General features: G+C 38.3%; 1 protein-coding gene across 1 annotated transcript in view; it reads left to right on the top strand.

The window, feature by feature from the left end:
- Nucleotides 1-7,800: 7,800 nt before the first annotated feature.
- The window catches only part of lig4 (ligase IV, DNA, ATP-dependent), a 30,967-nt gene continuing 27,975 nt past the window's right edge, over nt 7,801-10,792 (top strand). Inside the window, exon 1 of the mRNA XM_059328341.1 lies at nt 7,801-7,838. The gene's annotated coding sequence lies outside the window, so the exon portion shown is untranslated. The remainder of the gene's footprint in view (nt 7,839-10,792) is intronic.

The following is a 10,792-nucleotide window of genomic DNA, read 5'->3' as shown; positions in this document are numbered from 1 at the left end:
AAACAAGGCTTTAAGGCTTGAATTTCACACACACAAAAACTTATTTCTGACATGTAGTCATGCAAATAATTGTTTGTTTTCAAGTTTTAAGTTATTTCCCTTAACCCTTGTGTTGTCCTAGGGGTCAAAAATGACCCGCGACCATGTTTAACACCAGCGGAAACCCCCTAAACGATCTTTTTTCAACTCAAAATTCAATGAATGAAATGAGCTGCGGCCTCAACGGTGAGACTAATAACAGCTGCTTCCACTTTAAAAGGTCAAAGATTTTCTAATGCAAATATAATCAATCAGACCCCAACATGAGAAAAAGTAACACATTGCCTTTGTTCACATTTCAATGAAAGCTTGTCTTAGAGGTCATTTTTGACCCGGCAGCTATAAAAAAAACACAAAAAACATTAAAAAACCATGCATGCATGAGCCCACGTCTGCATGCACACTTGCTAAAACAATTATGTTTACACATATGCAGTACCTTGAGCAATAAAAATGATTTTTTTAAACCCTATTTAATGCCCGGTACAACTAATGGGAACATTTGTTTGGACAAATAAAATGATAATAACAAAAATAGCTCATACGAGTTTAATTTAAGAGCTGATATCTCATTTTCCAAGGTTTTATTGATAATGATCTTGGTTATTTGGTTATTTTTGTTGTTGTTTTCATCATATTTGTCCAAACAAATGTACCTTTAGTTGTACCAGGCATTAAAATGAACAAGAAATTTGAGGAAAAAAATTGTGTAATAATTTAGATTGGAATAAAACTGGTCAGTTTGGTGTCTGTAAGTGAAGCTGAAGTTGAGATTTCTGAGGAAAAAACTGTGACTGGTGCAAACAGGCTTCAACCCAAATGCATGACTCTGAGAGTGTCAAAAAAAATAAAAAGTTTCAGTTCACTCAGGGTCGAGAACAGGCAGGCAGGCAGGGGAGATGAGGCAAACATATCCGATAGGAGATCAGACTAAAGGGCAGGAGTCCAAAAGGCGGCAGGAGGGGGTCAGAACAGGCGAGGCGGAGGAACTGTAACACTGAGGCAGAGGGAAAATAATATAAGATGTGGAAGGAATGCTCCAGGTGTGTGTGTGTGTGTGTGTGTGTGTGTGTGTGTGTGTGCAGGAGGTTCCAAGGAATTCTCTTATTACATATCAATTTAATTAGAAACCCTCAGATTATAAAAAAACCCCTCACTATGTGATTATAATGCTTTAATATTCATCATGGGTTTCTAATACACACACACACAAACACACATACACACACAAACACACATACGCGCACAAACACACAAGCACACACACACACACACATACAGACACGTACACACACACACGTACACACACATACACAAACAGACACACACACACAAACACACAAACAAACAGACACACACACGTACACAAACACACACACGTACACACACATACTTTCACAAACACACACACACACACACACATACAGACACGTACACACGTACACAAACAGACACACACACACACACACAAACACACAAACAAACAGACACACACATGTGCACACACGTACACAAACACACATACACGTACACACACGTACACACACATACTTTCACAAACACACACACACGTACACACACATACTTTCACAAACACACACACACGTACACACACATACTTTCACAAACACACACACGTACACACACATACTAACACACACATACTTACACAAGTATACACACATACACACACGTACACATGTACACACACATACACACAAGAACACACACACATGTACACACACGTACAGGAGGTCGAAGGAATTCTCTTATTATACATCAATTTAATTAGACAACGTCTGATTATTAAAAAAAACACTCACAATGTGAGAATAATGCTTTAATATTCGTCATGGACTACACACACACACACACACACACACACACACACACAGCCAGCCAGTGAGGGCACACCTCTAGCTGGTGTGTATTAATTAGCAGGATGACAGTGTCAGTGGGGCTCTGCTCTGCTGCCAGGCAGAACAGCCTTACATAAGAACCAGCACCAAGCCACCAGGAGGGACACAATGTTCCTCACTGACTGTCTGTCTGAAAAAAGAAAAGAAAAAGCCTTTTTTTTCTCTTCCCCTTTTCTTGAACAAAATCTGTATGGGCACATTTGTGCTCCGAAGGCAAAACCACAGGAGAAGGACACGAAACCAGAAGTCTTTGTTGCACGATGCTGTTGTTGTCTTCCTCAACAAAAAGGGACAGCTTGCTAAATAAAGTGTGTCAGGGAAGTGAGTTTCTGGAGCCTGTGCAACAACAGTTAAAGCTTCCTAAAATACAGTTTACAGGATGGCTCCTTTGAAGTAATGTTTTCAGTGTGTATCTCGTCTATTCCTGGATGCCCTCAATTATTCCTAAATTTAGCATCACATTTACCATCACATGCTCCCAGACAAGCAGGAAAGACTTCACCACGTCTACCATGCAATCTGTGTCATTAGAAAATGATTTGTAAACTCAAACTTGTGACATTTGTTGAGTCTTTGAAGATCAAAACAAAATTCCTTGCATGCAAAGCCGGACGAAAGTATGCCAAACATGTTAATGTAACCAATGGCAGAGGTGGGTTAGCTAATTTGATTACACGCATGCTCGTGCAAGCACTTGATATTCATTATTTTATTAGCCTATTTTATTTCATTACTTTATTAGTTTATTAGTTAATTTTAGTCATTTGAGCAACATTTTATAGGAAAGCATTCATTAATTTCTCCTGTCATTCATGGTAAATTGGTTCAATTACCCAGATAAGATTGGATGTAACTAAACTCCATTCAGAAAACAACCATTTTTAAAGATAGTGGCTTATAGCTTTGTAAACAGACCTGACAAAGCACAAATTCCAACTTTTTACAAATCTGCATCATGGTGTAGTTATTTCTGCATACCTGTTGACCCATTTATTGCACTTTAATTGTGTTTATTTGGGTTCATACCACTGTAGTAGTGGCAGTGCCTCAGATGCAGAAATTATGGCTCTACAAGTATATAATAGGTTTTTTTTTTTTTACTTATAGATATAACCATGAAACTTCCCCAGTTTATTTACATTAAGAGAAAAAGATTTTTGCATTATAAGTTTTCTGAAATTGTATGTTTAGATATGCAAATGAGATTAGTCATTTTGTATCTATTTTTTTGTCATTTTGTGTCTCTTTAGTCATTTTGTCTCTTTTTAGTCCTTTTGTGTCTCTTTTAGTCATTTTGTATCTATTTTTTAGTCATTTTGTGTCTCTTTTTAGTCCTTTTGTGTCTCTTTTAGTCCTTTTGTGTCTCTTTTAGTCATTTTGTATCTATTTTTTAGTCATTTTGTGTCTCTTTTTAGTCATTTTGTGTCTCTTTTTTAGTCATTTTGTGTCTCTTTTTTAGTCATTTTGTGTCTCTTTTTAGTCATTTTGTGTCTCTTTTTCATTCTTTTGTGTCTCTCTTTAGTCATTTTGTGTCTCTTTTTAGTCATTTTGTGTCTCTTGTTAGTCCTTTTGTGTCTCTTTAGTAATATACATATCCCACCCTGCCCTTCTACTGTACTTCTCCTGCAAGCAATTCCTGCAGAATTTTATCTATTTGAGCAACATTTTTTTTACAGGAAAGCATTCATTCATTTCTCCTGTCATACATGGTAAATTGGTTCAATAAACGGCATGAAACTGGAATCGTATCTCCACTGGGAGTTAACGCCTTGATCTGCAGAAAGGCTGGAAATAATCATGTGAAATTGTGCTTTAAACGGCCGTTCCCCTCATGTACAGTGTGGACTTGATGCTCCCGCCGTGAATTAGAACAGCATGTGTGGTATGCACTCCAGATTAGGGTCTTAAGGAGTGAATAGCTGCTCCTTTGGCAACCTGGTCCACCCTGTGCTCCACTGGGCCTCCCTGCCAGCTTGCTGCCGTGCTGCGCTGCGGTTCTTGAGGGGATTGAGAGTCGCTGGCCCCATTATTTCTCCCTGAATCAGCCTAAGGAGGGTTTCAGCCAGGCTCATTGAACTTCGCCGTGCAGCAGCAGCAGCGAGGGCGGAGCTGTGACCCACTTAGCCAGCCCCAGCTCTGCACAGAGGAGAGGACACAGGCTCACATGAAAACATAACATACTGACATAGATTTGAGAAATACCATACTAAATCATGCTCTTGTCCTGCAAAAAAAACACATTTTAACCAACATCAAGGGATTACATGGTGAGAAAACTCATGCAGGGCCTGATGCCTGGTCCTGCTGCTGCAGCTTTCTTGAGAAAAAATGTCATTCTTTACCTCCTTCCTGCACAAAACACCTTCCATAGCTGCATCTCATGTCTCTTTTTAGTCATTGTGTGTCTCTTTAGTCATTTTGTGACTCTTTTTTGTTATTTTATGTCTCTTTTTAGTCTCTTTGTGTCTCTTTTTAGTCTCTTTGTGTCTCTTTTTAGTCCTTTTGTGTCTCTTTTTAGTCATTTGTGTCTCTTTTAGTCATTTTGTGCCTCTTTTTTTAGTCCTTGTGTCTCTTTATTAGTCCTTTTGTGCCTCTTTTTCATTATTTTGTGTCTCTTTTTGGTCCTTTTTTGTCCCTTTTTAGTCATTTTGTGTACCTTCCATAGTTGCGTCTCCTGCATGCATAAGACTATTCACATTATGAACGGGCTATTTCTATGAAGAACAGTCTTTCCTAAAGATAAATTGCCTGTCTCTCTTTCTTTGTCTGTTGTATGTTGTTTCTCTATGAAATAGTTACACTCAGAGGTGAAAAGAGTATTAAAATATGAGTAAAAGTACTATTAGTTTGATGAAACTTTACTTAAGTACAAGTAAAGTCTAAAATGTACTCAAATAAAAGTTACTGTTGTGCTAAAGGGACAAGGGGATTTAAATATTAAACTAGTTGATTTTAAGGAAAAATCTTTACAAATTTAAGTGCAATAACAAAATAAAACATGTTGACACCCTGAGGGAAGTATAATGAGTCATTTCAGTTCAAAACATGTTTTCACAATACAACCATTGATAAAATGCTTCTGTTCTTCACCAACAAACACAAACAGCAGTCACTCTGTAAATCTATAAATCAAAACGGGTCAAGGCCACAAGTGTTGTGACTTTCTCTCTAACTAACCTATGAAAAACTATGATTTACTCCCTTTTGTTTTTTATTCAGGCCTACATTCTTTTAACTCAGTAACAGATGTGTTGTAAAATGTAGCAAAACTTCAAACAAAACCTCCTCAAAACAAGTAAAATTACAGATTTTAGTCCACAAGTCAACAAAAAATTGACTCAAGTTCAGTAATGTGAGTAAATGTAACCCATTATTTCCACCTCTGGTTTATAAAATAGTGTTTTCTCCATTTACAGGCACCACAGAAGCAACATTCATCATCCTCAAGAGCACTTCATCTTGTTTTCTCATTTTAAGAGCACCCTAGAGAACTTCATATTGTTTTCTCTACTGGAAGAAGAGCACCCAGAGGGCTCTTCATCATGTTTTATCTACCGAGGGGGCAATCAGGAGGGGACATTTTTTCCCAGCCAGTGCTTAAAATCCCATAGATATCAAGAGCGTGCACTCAAAAACAGCCACACAAGAGTCACACAACTGGAGGAAGAGACAGAAAGATGAACAGACAGAGACTCCATCTTCGCTGAAGTTATTTTATTGTCCCAGTGAGAGATAAAGATCTCCAGTGGGGAGTGAATGGGCTGAATAAACAGCTAACTCTACATGTGCTGACTGTACAGAATAAATATTTGTTCCTCCAACATACACGTTGTCAGCTGTGGTTGGTGCGTGTGAGCATGTGAGAGCTGGGAAAGTAGGAGAGACACAATGAATGCAAGCAAGACGTGATAACCTTCAACGGAAAAACACGATTTACAGAATGAAGAGAAGTCACAGCACTGAAGTTGTTGCAGAGAAATCTACTGAAATGACCACTGTAACCAGCTAGTCCCGGCCCAGCCTGTCCTGTAATACCACTGGTGCCTCTAGAGATGATAGTGAGTCACCGTAGAGTCCAGTCCAACCTCAGAGAGGACCAAGAAGTACAGCTATGGCCAGTCACACTGAAGGTGCAGCCTGCAGGTAGATGCACAGGTTGTATCCTAAAGTCAAGGAAGAAGGCAAGGCAAGGCAAGGCAAGTTTATTTGTATAGCACAATTCAACACAAGGTAATTCAAAGTGCTTTACATACACATTAAAAACAGCAAGACACAATTAAAAACAGCAAAAACAGTCAATTAAAACAGGGAAATAGAAATAAAATATAGATAGGATAAAATAAGATACAGCAGGATAAAAAAAGAGATAAAATAATAAAAAGCACAAGTCAAACATTATGTAGGTAAAAAGTAAGGGCAGTAGAGTAGAGCAGATAAGTGTTAAAGTTAAGAATACGCTGCAGTAAACAATAGTGTTTTTAGTCCTGATTTAAAGGAGCTGAGCGTTTGGGCAGACCTCAGATCTACAGGTACTTTGTTCCACAGGTGAGGAGCATAATAACTGAAAGCTGCCTCACCCCGCTTAGTTCTTGTTCTTGGGACACGCAACAAGCCAGTTCCAGATGACCTAAGAAGGATACTAAGTCATCGACATCCGTTGAAGGACTGTCCCAATGTCCAGGATCCTCCAGAGGACTGAGTCCTTCTTTTGCCCAAATTCCAAAAATGCATGTGTGTATCCTCTGTGTGCCCCAAGTACCCATAATGCCTTGCACACACCGTTCTACCAGGAGATTCAAAAGTGGCAAGCGAAGAAACAGCGGCGCCAGCAGCCAGTATTTATTAAAGTATTTTCAGTTAACACTGAATATTTGTGATCACATAACTTACAAAACTTGTGTTCAAAGTCAAGCAAAAACATATGCATAAACAAATCAAATCAAAAATCTTAATAATCAATAACTTTATTTATCCCAGAGGGTAAATCCAGTGAGTCTGTTAGCTCTGTTAGAATGAGAGTCTGATGGCTGAAGGAGAGAAGGATCTTTTGAATCTCTCCGTCCTGCAACAGAGAGAGAGGAGCCGTCCACTAATGTTTTTTTGGTCCATAAAGGTTTTGTGTAGCGGATGATCCGGTTATTTCAAGATGAACGTGTTGACAGGTCATCTCTCCACCACCTCCTCTAGTGTGTCTAACCTGACTCCAACCATAGAACCAGAATATTTAGCCAAAAGACAATAAACATCATCTTGATACATTACTAGTTAAGTTAATTGATGCCGTCTCAGTCGACTAAAGTTCTTACTTGGTTAATATATGTGTCAGTCTGATGATTTACTATGTGCAAAGTATACGTAGCTATGCCATTCAGAAAGTTCTACATTTGTTTATTGTGTTTATTATGCACAGGGACCAAAAGTCTGCTATTATCTGTTATTGTTATTTATAAATAACTGTTATTGTACCGTAAAATTAAACATAGAGAAACATCTCCATGGTGAGTTCTGCTCCAGGATCAGTGAAATATTCAGGTTTAATCTACTTTGTGGCTTTTACTTGCTAAATCGTGGAGATTCAACCTTAAAGCATCTTCTTCCATTTCCACTAATACTGTATGTGTCAGAGTGCTGATGCCAAAGCCACATCCATGTTGTGAACTGGTTTTGAAATTGCAGGATGTCCAATTACACAATGACGCACACCTGCACACTGAAGGCTGCTCCATTAGTGGTTATACCAGTGAAAGGAAGGATCCTTGACATTACATACAGCCAAAGATGGCTGAAGCTCTTTGCACATCTGGAGAATAAAATGAGAAGCCCAAATAATACGAAGCGAAACAAAAGGTGGAAACAGCTTGCAACATTTCCTTTAGACTGGTAAGTTGTAATAATTATCTTTAATGCATCTTATCACCAAACATGTACCCAAAAACATCCCAAATGGCTTTAATATGTGTTTTATTGCTACTATGGTCTTTCTAATACCTAAACAGAGCTATAACTGCTCTCAAGATTCAATAGTTTGGTTGAATTTTGCATATTCTCATCCTGCTGTTAGTTAGGAGTTTACTTTATGTCATCACTGTTAATGTAGATTATATGAACCCAGTATAGACTGAAGAAATGTTGACTGGTTCACTGTATTGTACCCACTTGGAATCACTTGCTATTAAACACACTCAAGTCTCATTAACTGTGTTTAACTGCGCACAATGTTGTGCAACAGTGTCCTTCTTGCAGTTAGTACAATGCAAACCATGCTGCAAAGATAGAAAGAGTGGTCAGTAAACAACAAGTGTGAACAGAAGGAAGCAGGGCTGGTGGAGAGAAGACAGGCTGAATAAAGGGGGAGACTGGTGGGCAGGGACAGGTGCAACTAATCAGCTAATCAACACATGAACACACAGTCAGTACAGAAATAACAACAGGGAACAGAAAATTCCCCCTTCTAATAATATGTAATATGTGACCTTAAACAAAGGAACAAGATGTTCAGATTCAGTCCAGAACCAAGTGGTGGACCAAGAGACGTGAAGGAGAAAAGATGATGGTTTAAAGGAGCAGGACTTTAAGACAGGGCTTTAAAGGGATAGTTCAGGTTTTAGCAGTGAGGTTCTATGAGATTCTGACCCACAATGGATGTGCAACCTGCAGTAGATGATGTTCTGTTCCCAGTTTTTGTGTCTCATTTGAGTCATTTTGTGTCTTTTTTTTGTGCTTTTATGTCTTGTTTTAGTCATTTTGTGTCTCTTTTTAGTGATCTTGTGTCTCTTTTTCGTCATCTTGCGTCTGTTTTTAGTCATTTTGAGTCTTGTTTTAGTCATGTTGTGTCTCTTTTTAGTTATTTTGTCTCTTGTTTTAGTCATTTTGTGTCTCTTTGAGGTAATTTTTAGTCTCTTTTTAGTCCTTTTGTGTCTCTTTTTAATCCTTTTGTGTCTCTTTTTAGTCATTTTGTGTCTCTTTTTAGTCATGTTGTGTCTCTTTTTAGTCATTTTGTGTCTCTTTTTAGTCCTTTTTGTGTCTCTTCTTAATCCTTTTGTGCATCTTTTTAGTCATTTTATGTAGTCATTTTGTCTCTTTAGTCATTTTGTGTCCCTTTTTTGTCCTTTTGTGTCTCTTTTTAGACCTTGTGTGTCTCTCTCTAGTCCTTTTGTGTTTCACTTTGTATCTCTTTAGTGATTTTATCTTTTTTTTATCGTTTTGTCCCTTTTTACAGTTGTTGTGGAGTCACTTTGTGGTCTTCTTGTGTCTCTTTACAGTTGTTTTAAATCTCTTTTGAGTTTATTTTTGGTCTTCAGTGTCACTTAGTAGTTGTAAAGCATCTCTTTATGTCTCTTTGCAGCTGTTTTGTGTCACTTTATAATGTTTTCGGTCTTTTTGCAGTAAATATCTGCCTGTGGTTGCTTTTCCCTTTTTACACTCTGTAGAAAAGTGCACTTAATAATGCTTTATCAGCATTATTTGGTGCAGAAACGGAACCTGGTGGATGGAAACTGCACATTTTTGCCCATTCAGCCTGTACATGCATGTGAGTGTGTCGGTGGAAAGTGTTTCTGCAGCTCCATGGCATTCATAGTCCACGTGTTTGGACAGCATGTGGAGCCCAGGTCCCTCCCACTGCTCACAAACACTCACACTGCTGCTGTTTACCACGCTGGCAGTGGAGTGGAAGACTCCAGCCTGCCGGTCCACATGCCGCCTTATCAACCGATACTCTCTCTCACTGCTCGTAAACATGTTTTGCAGAGCTCATTCTGGGGAAACACGGTGTTGTAAAGCAGCCAAACAAAAGTCTGCTCTTACTGGTTTCCCTTCAGGAGCTTCATGTGTGTCTCACTGTTCTGAGATCAGCTGCAGGACGGCTCTCTGCCTTCTTTCTGTTCACACAAAACACGACCTGTACCCCCTTACGTCATCCTGCAAAGCTTTTTTAGTTTCCCAGCTCGTTGGAGTGAAGATTTAAATACAAACAACAGTAGAGCTGATAAAACAGTCTAATAAGGTAAAAGTACAGAGCTGCTAAAGGCCCAAACAGGAGTAAAAACACAGATTTATAGTGTTTGTCCTGTTTTTATAGTTGTTGCATCTCTCTGTGTGTCACTGTGGGACTGTTTGTCATTGTGTCTGCAGTTGTTTTGTAGTAGTTTGTCTCTTTTTAGTAAACATGTGTCACTTTGTGGCCATCTTGTCTTTCTTTTCCAATTATTTTGTCTGTTTGTGATAATTTTGTGTCTCTTTTAAGTGATTTCTTTCTTTTGAGTGTCTTTTTTTAAGTTATTTTCTGTTTCTGTTAGTCATTGTGTGTCTCTTTTAGTGCTTTGTGTCTCTTTTTAGTCATCTGGTGTCTCGTTTTAGTCATTTTGTGTCTATTTTTAGTCATTTTGTGTCTCCTTTTTTAGTGCTTTTATGTCTTGTTTTAGTAATTTCGTATCTATTTTTAGTGCTTCTGTGTCTCTTTGTGGTCATCTTGTGTCTCCTTGTGGTTGTTTTGCAGCTTTTCACAGTCATTGTGGGTCTCTTTGTGGTTTTCTTGTCTCTTTCCAGATGTTTTACATCTTTTTGTAGCTTTTTTGGTTGTTAGTGTCTCTTTGTACTTGTGATGCATCTTTTTGCTGCTCTGTGTGTCTTTGCAGCTGTTTTGTGTGGCTTTATAATATTTTTTGTCATTTCGCTGGTATTATCTGCCTGTAAACAGTTTACATTTCTGTCTAAATATTGTGTGTATACCATACTTACATGCCCTTATTCATATATTTCATACTTAGTGAGAAGAAGTAGTATCTTTGAAACATATAAATTGAGAGAAATAGGCCAGAAAAGGCTTGAAATGG

Source organism: Centropristis striata, chromosome 24 (genome assembly GCF_030273125.1).
Source record: "Centropristis striata isolate RG_2023a ecotype Rhode Island chromosome 24, C.striata_1.0, whole genome shotgun sequence".
In the NCBI taxonomy this organism is placed as follows: domain Eukaryota; kingdom Metazoa; phylum Chordata; class Actinopteri; order Perciformes; family Serranidae; genus Centropristis; species Centropristis striata.
Note: the sequence above shows the minus strand (reverse complement) of the source record. Positions and strands in the feature narration are given on the sequence as shown.